Source organism: Eurytemora carolleeae, unplaced genomic scaffold (genome assembly GCF_000591075.1).
Source record: "Eurytemora carolleeae unplaced genomic scaffold, Eaff_2.0 scaffold511, whole genome shotgun sequence".
NCBI lineage: Eukaryota > Metazoa > Arthropoda > Copepoda > Calanoida > Temoridae > Eurytemora > Eurytemora carolleeae.
In genome coordinates, this window is record NW_019396444.1 from 108211 (window position 1) to 119523 (window position 11313).

General features: G+C 31.9%; 2 long non-coding RNA genes across 2 annotated transcripts; both read left to right on the forward strand.

Annotated features, from left to right (window-relative positions):
- The first annotated feature begins 296 nt into the window (after window positions 1-296).
- LOC111703428 (uncharacterized) lies at window positions 297-3529 on the forward strand. Its single transcript, XR_002765612.1, has 4 exons — window positions 297-475; window positions 899-976; window positions 1796-1847; window positions 3427-3529. It is a non-coding gene; the product is annotated as an uncharacterized LOC111703428 (long non-coding RNA).
- Window positions 3530-8215: 4686 nt separating this feature from the next.
- LOC111703417 (uncharacterized) lies at window positions 8216-10287 on the forward strand. Its single transcript, XR_002765609.1, has 2 exons — window positions 8216-8473; window positions 8864-10287. It is a non-coding gene; the product is annotated as an uncharacterized LOC111703417 (long non-coding RNA).
- Window positions 10288-11313: the final 1026 nt, after the last annotated feature.

The following is an 11313-nucleotide window of genomic DNA, read 5'->3' on the forward strand; positions in this document are numbered from 1 at the left end:
GATATTTAAAACTCAGATTATTTGATTTAACAGAATTCATAGTTTGAAACATGTATGGTCTACGATATTGGATTGTCAATATATAAAAATTAGAAAATCACAGTTAGTGCGAAAGGCTCAAGTCCTTTGGACAACAAGTTCTTCATGTTTTAAGTGAAGATGTACAGTGAAATATATAGGACATTACAGATCATTCACTGGGAAAGCAACTCCTATCAATTTACTTGAATTAATGATTTAATTTTTTTAAAAAATAAATTGAGTTTGTCCAACCTGATGTCGTAAACCTTTGATATTTGAAAATTTCATTATTTGATTTAAAAAAATTAATTGTTCGAATATCTAAGATATCCGACATTGGGTTATATACATATATAAATTAAAAAATTAGTTTTTTTAAATCAGCTTTTCATCATGGTCTGACCCTGTCTAAGGTTGGCCTGGCAAAGGCTAGAAGAAGAGATATTGTTACTCGGTATGTTTATATCATTGGAATTTTTCCCTTGTCTCTTTATATTTGTAATTTTTACTTGGAAAATTAAAAGCAATATTGTATCAACCATCCTTCTCAGACATGTAATATTGTTCAAAATTAAAAGTGTCCTAATTCCACAAATTGACTGTCAAGAGATCAACCGTGATAATCTTTGAATTAACACCGTGCTGAGATGGAATTTAAAGAATTTGAGCCGCAGTTTAAATCCGCAAAAATCCGACAAAACCCGGTTTAAATTTAGTGCCGGCTTAAATCTTGAAACATTTTATACAATTTTAAGTGGAACCAACCATATTTAAACCGCGTCTTAAATTTAAACCGCCGCTTAAATTCTTTAAATTCGGCCACTGAATTTGACTGTTATTTTTACTGTTGTCATAAAATAGCTGCACTTCTATTTAGAAATGACTACATAAGGATCAACCAGATTTGTTGCATCATATGCAAGAAAACATATAAAGAGAAAAGTAATCTCAAGAGGTAATATGTACGTTTTAAACGTAAGTGAAATGTTATTTCATTCTCATATGTTTCTACAGTTATTGGAAGTTTGTTTACACTGTTGCAAAGATTGGCGCCCACTGAATTACTGAACATTATATTCTTTAGATTAAATTTTGACAATTAATTCATATCATAAAAATAAAAATTAAATAAGATGCTTAAAAAATATTTAATTTTAAAGGAATTGAGTCTTTGACACAAATTATGCTTTTGAGAACTATATATTTTGAGATTCCAATAATTAAAAGTATCAAGCATGTTAGCACAAATAATATAAGTTTGATATATCAAAGATTTACGACATTGGGTTCCAAACATAATGGGATTATAAATTCAGAGTTTGTGACAAAGACTTAATTTCTTTAGTTTATAGAATAAAATTAACAGTGGTACACATTTTTCATTATAAACTATATAAGTGCTCTAAGGAAGCCAACTCAAACTATAGATATCTTAAGCAACCAAAGACATTCATTTCCCTTGTTCTATAACGGAATTGATTTTATGCAAGATATTTATATTTTCTAACCCCTTTATCTTTACAAAGTGTTGGTGAAAACCTTTGATATTTCAAACTTAGACTATTTGATCTAGTATAATTAATAGTTTGAAATATCAAAGGTCTATGAATAAGGATTGTTAAGTTAAATGGAATTAGAAAATATTAGTTTGTGACTAAAAATCCATTCCTTTACAAAATAAACTCTAATGCAAATCGAATAATTGGTATTTGTGTTATGATGAAACATGCACACATACAACAATTACTCGTTCATATACACATTTTTGCTTTAGACACATGCAACTCAAACACTCTGCTGAAGCAGTTTTAGATGCTAATTCAATAGTAAGTTAATATCTATTATTTATTTCAGAGTTACCCTCAAAGTATGAGAGTAAATATTTCAAAACGTCATTTAAAAATTATAGAGAAATAAATTTAGAAATACGATCTATAAGTAAATAAACAGTTTAAATTTTGCAGTTTCTCTGAAGTCTCATACTTTGTTAATTCGGTAGCAAGACATGTAACAAATCAACAAGCACCTCAGTATCAACTCATAATAATGTTAATGTCTTCCTATCCACAATTAATATATCGAATCTCTGTCCCTATCAAAAAAATTGAGAATGATTTGAATGTCAAATGTATGATGTTCCTCCCACATTGTCTGCCAGTCATGTTCTAAGTGACTGTCGTTGTTATTTAAAATGACCATAAGGTTTCCACATTCACAACGATAAAGAATTACAATTACAAAAAATATTATCTAATTTCGTTATCTTCAAAACTTTATCGTGTAGACTAAAGATATTTTAAATATTGACTATTTGATTATCAAGAATTCATGGTTTGAAATATTTAAAGGTAGACAACAGCAGGTTGGATAGACATTGGGATTAGATAGTTTAGTTTGTTGGTAGGGTTAGTTCCTTATATAAAAATATTTAAAACAAGATTAAGATTAATCATAATTAAAGGGAGTGTTCGCGAAAAATGAAAGGGGGTATAGGCTTAATGCGATAAAAAAGCGCCTTTGATCGCTACTAATCTTACTTCTATCTGTTGCGTCTATAAGGAGAAAATTGTAAAAGACGTCTCATACCGAATAACATGGCGTCCATACAAATTGAGAAAGATGCAACATACGACTTAGACCGTAAAAAAATCAATTTAATTTCAAACAAATCATTCAGATATTACAACCTATAGTCATCGATTATCTTTCGCCACATTTGTATATAGTTGATTTTTCATAATATGTTTTAATTGTTATGATCTGAGAGTTACTTATAAAAACGTTTATTCCTGTTACGAGGATTTTTGGTAATGAAGACGACATTTTCATATTTTCCAGGAATGTTCGAAAACAAGTTGTAAGCTAAATATTATTTTAAAAAACCATATCAAAACTAGTATGAAATATCAAATATATGAAATATCAAGTGTGGCGAAAGATAATCGATGACTATAGGTTGTAATATCTGAATGATTTGTTTGATATTAATTTGATTTTTTTACGGACTAAGTGGTATGCTCCAACTTCCTCAATTTGTATGGGCGCTACGCTCTTCGGTATGAGACGTCTTTATCAATTTTCTCCTTATAGACGCAACAGATAGAAGTAAGATTAGTAGCGATCAAAAGCGCTTTTTTATCGCATTAACCCTATACCCCCTTTCATTTTTCGCAAACACTCCCTTTAAGATTTATCAATATTAAAATAACACTAACTTTACGAGTCCCCACATGTTTATTGTCATCATATTAATGGCTATTAGTTACTTAACATAATTAAAACAACTAATAATAACAAATGATTCAATTATAAATTGCTGTTGATGTTGTTAACATTAAATTTTGTGCAGTAAGGGTTAAATAAGAATAAAAAATCAACACTTTTAAATCAATCGTTACTGTTAAGGATGACGAGAAAGATGAAGATAATTATCAAACTAAGGATGAAGAAACTGATGAAGAAAAGAATGAAGAAACTGATGAAGAGAAGGATGAAGAATAAGATCAAGAGAAAGATGTAGAGAATGATGCAGAGAAGGATGCAGAGAAGGATGCAGAGACGGATGCAGAAACTGATGAAGAGAAGGATGAAGAAAGGAATGAAGAATTAGATCAAGAGAAAGATGAAGAGAAGGATGCAGAGAAGGATGCAGAGAAGGCTGAAGAGAATGATGGAATATATAATGAAGACATTTATGCAGAGAAGGATGAAGACATATATGCAGAGAAGGATGAAGAGATTTATGACAAGAATGATGAAGAGAATGATGCAGAGAAGAATGAAGAAAATGATAAAAAGAATGATGAAGACATCGATGCAGAGATGAATGAAGAGAAGGATAAAAAGAATGATGAAGACAATGATCCAGAGGTTGAGAGAGAAGGACAGAAGGATAAGAAAAGGAAGAAGGGTCAGAACAAGAACCTTGCAGAGAAGGATAAGAAGAGGACGAAGAAATCTTTGGATAAATCAATGCTTGATTTATACCAGATGGCTGGCAGTCGCTCAGCCATGAGAGCGTTCAGAAACTAAAAAAGGTCCTGTACTAAACCTGGCGGAGAGATAAAAGTAAACCTGACGGAATGATAAAACTAAAATTGAAGGAGTGATATAACTATACATGTGTTGGATTCAATAATTACTTTTTTTCAGATTAAGTAAACAAGATGGCAGGAAAGAAAACAGGATTTGAAGGTATCTAAATATTTATTCATTAAATATTTAAAATAAATGAAGTTAAGATCAGTGTAACTATTAAATGGAATAAAATTTGGTTCCTTAAGTTTAACATTATAAACTAAAAATTGGCTTTGTCTAAAGTATCATGAACCTTAAACACTAAGTTTAAGAATTTTCCAGGAGTTGTAATTAATTGGGGTTTGGTGCATTACGAACGTAATTTTCATGTTGATGAAATTTCTTAATTTAGTCTTCACAAGTAAAAACGTCATTTAGCCATTATAATTCTTTGAACTTATTAATGCCCTTTTGGATAAACTTATTGTGACACTTTCAGACTTTTTTGTTTATCAATATTATGAAACATTAACGTTTCCCCTTTGACTCTTTAATGCATTATTTTATTTGCGTTAAACACATTAAGCATCTTAAATTTTTGTCAACACAATAATATACACAGCTAGTTTAAATGGACCTAAATCATTTGTCAATTTTAAAAAAGATGTGAAATTTTGTTAAAATGTTGCTGTGTGAACAAAAACTATGACATTACATTACTTTTTCCCTAATCATAATTTACTAATTGTTGAAAAATTATTTCTTAATTATATATGTTTCTGAAATTATTGGGTTTGCAAAAACTACAAGATGAAATAATAATTAAGTTTTTTGAATAATCCTCATAATTAGTTCCGTTATCATTATTATCATTCACTTGAAATTTTCCCCTTTAATCAATTTTGTTTCTCTTAAAACACCCTTAAGCATATAAAATTCAGCAATTACAATAATATACACACCTCCTTGAAATGTATCTATGGACTTTGTTCATCATCATGTATCATAACAATCCTGTACTGTTTAAATTATATTCAATGTACTTTATCCTGTTCACTTATCTTAAAATGTTACCTTTAATTACAATGCTTTTTTACAGAACTAAACTAACGAGAAGAGTTAGACATCTTAATGGCTCTTAGTGACAATGTCACGGTAATATTTTGTCATTCACACTTTTTATTAATGTTAATAGTCAGTTGCTATGCTAAGAAATCTTTGTTTTTAAACCATCCCGTTTTTTCGTAACCAATCACACCCTCGCAAATGAGAACATAGAATATGTTCGAATCATTTATATACTGAATATAAGTAGTGAATAAAATAAATCCTAACTTTAATTTATAATGTTGTAAAGATGATTTTATAACTTAGGGGGTGGGGAGGGGGTTGGTGGGAAGCTTCTCACTGCTTGCGCATTAAATTATTAATTCAAGTGTTAATTGTCAAATGTAGGCCTCTGTAATTACCTTGTTTTGAAATATTGTAAAGGAATTGAGTTTTTGCCACAACCTCAAATTTTCTAATTTCTATATCTCTGCGACCAGTGGGTTTAACCCTTTCATATTTCAAACTTAGATTATTTTATCTAACAGAATTAATAGTTTGAAATATCTAAGGTCTACGACATTGGGTTGTCAAGATATAGGGATAAGAATATTTGAGTTTGTGGCAAAAACTCAGTTCCTTTAACTAATGATGTATCCGCAAATAAATTTTATAATCTTCAGAGGAATGAGGTCAGAAAGATTGTTGCTGAATCAAAGGATGACTTGAATTTGGCTGCTAGCCGAGTAATGGGTAAGAGTATTGCATAGTGTAATATTCATAAGTGTGTTTAACATTTTTAGCCTATCAAACAGCGATTTATCTTGTTCAAAAGTTTACGTAGTTTTTACAATCTTCGTAAATTGGCTTGGTATGAACTTTGTTGGAATTATTTTTTTATTAAAAACAAATTAGTAATAAAATATTAAAATGTGATTGCTCACATTTGGTAAAATATGATAAAAAATTCTCGCACTACAGGTAGTTTCATTGTAATTAAAAGTTTACTACTAAAATGAACAATAACTTGTTTTCATTGTTTTTACATTTTGCTCTGAAATGTATTTATAACCATAAAAATGTACTTCAAATGTACTTGGTTTTTTAAAAATAGTTTTAAAGATCCTTTATTTAATTTATTTTAAGAATTAATTATTTCTTTTTTACAATCTTTGAAACAAAAGAACGAGCACATTTTCTAATATTAGGCATACTTGTAACACTTAAAATTATTTTTAAGATAAACTAAATTTAGTTTGCGAACACAACCTCTCCCCCTCTCCCGCCAACACCCACCCCCCGCACNAAGTTAAGAAACTTCCTGTCACACCCATGTACAAAATTGATAGGATGGGGGGGGGTCCAAAAATCGTGTACTAGGAAATTACCGAATCGTTTTCTATTAAATAACCACGACGAAAATTGTTGCTTAATAATTAATTTTGTTCACATTTGTCGTCATTTAATAATTAAAAAACTACTGATTCCAAAAACGTACCCACCCAAATTCGTGATTTTTAACATTGACTTTGCACTGGAACTCGGTTATTATATATCGTAGAAACATGTTTTTAGGTTAAATCAATCCTTAAAAATTTGTCCACATTACTTGGTCGACTTTTTACAATTTAAAACAAAACAAAACCGTATATTCCTAGAGAACGATTTTTGGGCCCCCCTATCAATTTTGTACATGGGTCTGACAAGAAGTGTCTTAACTTTACCTAACCCGTGGTCGCAGCGCTCGGCCCTGAAGGTGTCTTAACTAACCTAATCTGTGGCCACAGCGCTCGGCCCCATAGCCAGTCCGAGCCGCTGCGATCGGCCCAAAAAGTGTTATAACCTATCGTAATCCTAAATAACAAAAAAATTTATAATAAATCTGCTAAGAAATAAATGGTCATGTACAAAATTGATATGAGGGTGTGGGTGTCCAAAAAATCGTTCACTAGGACAGACCCAACAAAACTGAACGTGAACTGAAATTTATGTGATACATCCCTTCAGTATAATGAATTAATCATTCAGTTCATTGGTAATGTTGATCCGCTATACTGCACATCCGTCCTATTGCCCATCCGCTATACTGCCCATCCGACCTACTGCAACATCTGATTTACAACAGCTGTAGGTTGGATGGGCATAATTTCTTGCCTATCCGACCTATTCAGCAGCTTATTTTGTCATGCCTATTGCACAGTAGGGCAGAAATAATTAATTTTAGCTGTCAGACGGCCACTCAATTTTAGGTCAGATTGTTACTTTTTCTAGGTCGGATGGGCATTTTTCGTAGGTTGGATGGCCACTCTTTGTAGGTCGGATGGGCATTTTTCGTAGTTCGGATGGTCATTGTTCTGAGGTCGGATGGGCATATTTTGTAGGGTTGATGGGCATATTTTGTAGGTTGGATGGGCACTTTTTGTAGGGGGGTACGAGTGCTGCGGCCATGAAAGACCTATTATTTAACAATTTTTAATAAAATTAGTGTATATTTATGGAAGGTTAGGTAATGATTTCTGGGCTCGAGCGCTGCGGCTATGACTGGTTAGGGGGCCGAGCGCTACGGCCATAAAAGACCTTTAATTCAACATTTTTAAAAAATAAAATTAGTGTATATTTAGGGTTAGGTTAGGGTAAGCTCATTCCTGGGCTGAGCGCTGCGTCTAGGAAGGGCTATGGGTCCGCGCGCTGCGGCTATGAAATACCTTGAATTCAACAGTTGTCAATAAAATTGGTGTATATTTTGTGTTAGGTTAGGTAAGATGCGGCTAGGACAAGCTAGGGGGCCGAGCGCTGCGGCCACATGTTTTGGCCTTGCTACAAGAAATGCCCAGCCCACCTACGAAAAAATGCCCATCCGACCTAGGAAAAGTGCCCACCCGACCTACGAAAAATGACCATCCGACTTACGAAAAGTGCCAATCCGACCTACAAAAACAGCCCAGCATATGTACTAACGATGACCAAGCGACAGCTTATAGTATGTCGGATGCACCAATATGCTTTTTTTAACGTGCACATCCGACCTACACTGCATCGGACCTACCACAGCTGTTAAAACCACGTTCTTGTAGGTTGGATGGGCATTAAATGGGATGGGCGTAGGTCCAAAAATACACCATTAGTTCATGCTCCAAATATATCATATTATTTGTTCCAAGATAATTTGAAGCTCCTGAAACTCACTGATAAGGCAGTTTACTATATGCTGAATACGAGGACGAGGATGAGGATGATGACGATGATGAGAACGCGGATGAGGATCAGGACGAGTTTTCCCGTCCTCTAGACACATTTGATGAGAAGGAGTAAGAAGAAGATAAAACTTCAAGAGATGGCTTGTTGAGTTTGCTTCAGTACCTTTAACAGCTTTTGACAACCTAATCAAGTACGAAAAAATTACCCTATAAATTACAACAATTTTTTATATCTAAAAATTCTTAAAATTACCATTTATTAAAAGTATTTTATTTATCACGGTGATAGTGACAAAAATGCGAGTGTTAGGACATTGAATGGAAAACGGGAATACATAGAGCAAAATGAGCAAGAGGGAAGGGTAAATGGGCAAGAGGATAGGGAATTTGTTGAAGCGATAAGTGTAACAAGGGAAATAGAAATTTTACAAAATTAAGAAATAATTTGTGGCAGCAAAACTAACCATAATACTACTTAATTAAAATAAATCTGCAAGTTGGTTTTTGCCCCACCCACCAAACTTTTTTTCTTATTGTTTCTTATTCTTTTTTTTCACTTTTTTAATGAAGTTTAATTTTAGGTGATGGAAATGGACACTGCATACTTCTGTTGTGAAAATTCTATCAGGCTACTTGAACGGACATTGACTGGGTGAAAAAATATTGTTACCTCGTCCTAATCTTCGATGGCTCAGAAAGCACAATCGCACTGGTTTTCAGATTTTCAAAGTTCTAGGAACTGTAATAAACTTTGGGCTGCCTGTCTACGCTTACGGATCTTGATAAGATTCTAGGACCAGATTCACTGGCTCTGTAATATTAAAAAAATGTGCTTTGCCAGCCGGATCGCTTGAAATATTAGGGTGCTAGAGCATCAGGACACCTGTCACCGACAATCAATGTTAAAATTATTATTTTCTATCCAAGGAGAAGTATTGTTGTTACAATGTATGAATTATGTTGCTTTTACAATATTAATTGTTTAGGTTTTGAAAGAGTTAAAATTATTTAGAAAAAATGTTAACTGTACTTTGCAGTATGATTTTAGTTATTTTCCATCATAACTTGATTAGCCACCATGAAATTTATTTATGTTTATCATTTGTGATTGAAGACACATATGTGTATTTGTGGTTATTGCAGTTATATAAAAAAATATGAGTAGCGAGCTAAGTAACCAGTTTTGTTTGCATATGTTATCTGTATCCCTTGAAAACTCTATGCGAGGCAATGAATAAAGTAACAGGCATTTCAACCGGCAGTCATAAAGTGGATTAATTTGGACTTTTCTAATTTTCAAAGTTCTAGGAACTGTACTAAACTTTGGGCTGCCTGCCTACACTTACGGATCTTGATAAGATTCTAGGACCAGATTGACTGGCTCTGTAATATTAAAAAAATGTGTTTGCCAGCCGGATCACTTCAAATACTAGGGTGCTAGAGCATCAGGAAACCTGTCAGTGGCGTGGTTCAATATCACCGACTTTCAATGTTAAAATGTTTATTATTTTCTTTCCAAGGACAATTATTGTTCTTACAATGTATGAATTATTTTGCTTATACAATATTAATTGTTAAGGTTTGAAAGATTTAAAATTATTTTGAAAAAATGTTAACTGTACTTTGCAGTATGATTTTCGCCAATATCATTAGCCACCATGAAATTTATTTATGTTTAGTCTTATCATTTGTGATTGAAGACACATATTTGTATTTGTTGTTATTGCAATTATATCATAAAATATGAGTAACGAGATAAGTAACCAGTTGCCGAATTTAAAAAATTTGAGCGGCGGTTTAAATATTAGCCGCAGTGAAAACAAGGTTGGTTCCACTAAAAATTGTATCAAATGTTTCAAGATTTAAGCCGGCGCTGAATTTAAACTGGGTTTTTGCGTATTTAAACCGCCAAAATTCTTTAAATTCCATCTCATTAAATTTATTATTTTCTATCTAAGTAGAATGATTGTTCTTTGAATGTATAAATTATAATGCTTTTACAATATTAATTGTTTAGGTTTTGAAAGAGTTAAAATTATTTAGAAAAAATGTTAACTGTACTTTGCAGTATGATTTTTGTTATTTTCCATCATAATTTGATTAGCCACCATGAAATTTATTTATGTTTAGTCTATCATTTGTGTTTGAAGACATATATTTTTATTTGTGGTTATTGCATTTATATCAAAAACTATGAGTAACGAGCTAAGTAACCACTTGTGTTTGCATGTCTTTTCTGTATTTGTTTAGATCACTAAAATAATGAATTAATTGAAAGCTAAACTGCCGTTAAAATGTACTGGAAGCAATCAACAAGCTATGCACTGGGCATATTATGGTTATTCTATAGCCATCAACCTATCCTCTTGATTGGATTACTCTCGACCAAACAATGAACTCAAAAAAAAACAGACATTTATCGTATTTTTTACGTCAAATTTAAAAATATTACAACTAGTGGTTTATGATAGTCTCAAGGGAACACACTCAAAAACGAACACAAGGAGAAGGTCCAATATTTGTTCAAGGCAACATTGTGACGACGTAGCGACTCTAATTTTGATTTTGCGCTTAAATGTTAGGGTTAGCAAATTAATCCGGTTACATTTTAGAAGTATAAATCATTTTGTTTTTATTTCTTAAAGAAATCTTGAAGTCATGAAGTCACAACTCTAATTATTTAAAATATAAATCTTTCCTGCAATTTTCTTCAGTTTAAGGTAAACAAAAAATAAAGTGCTACATTTATTACTAAATGTAGCACTCTCTTTTATGTTTTCATTTTAATTTTCGGTAAGAGTTAATTATAATTCTTTTGTAACTTCTATGCAACGAATTTGGTGTTATAGCTTTTTTAATTAATCTTCAAAATTTTGTTTTCATTGGGAGTATCAAAGTTTAAAAGTTGACAAATATTTTTTCAATTAATTATAATATAAAACCAAATGATTTCATCTTGAATGTTTAGTTGAAACAAATTTAACGTTTAAATCGAGAATATACCTTCAGTTCATGAGAAGTTGATAGCGTG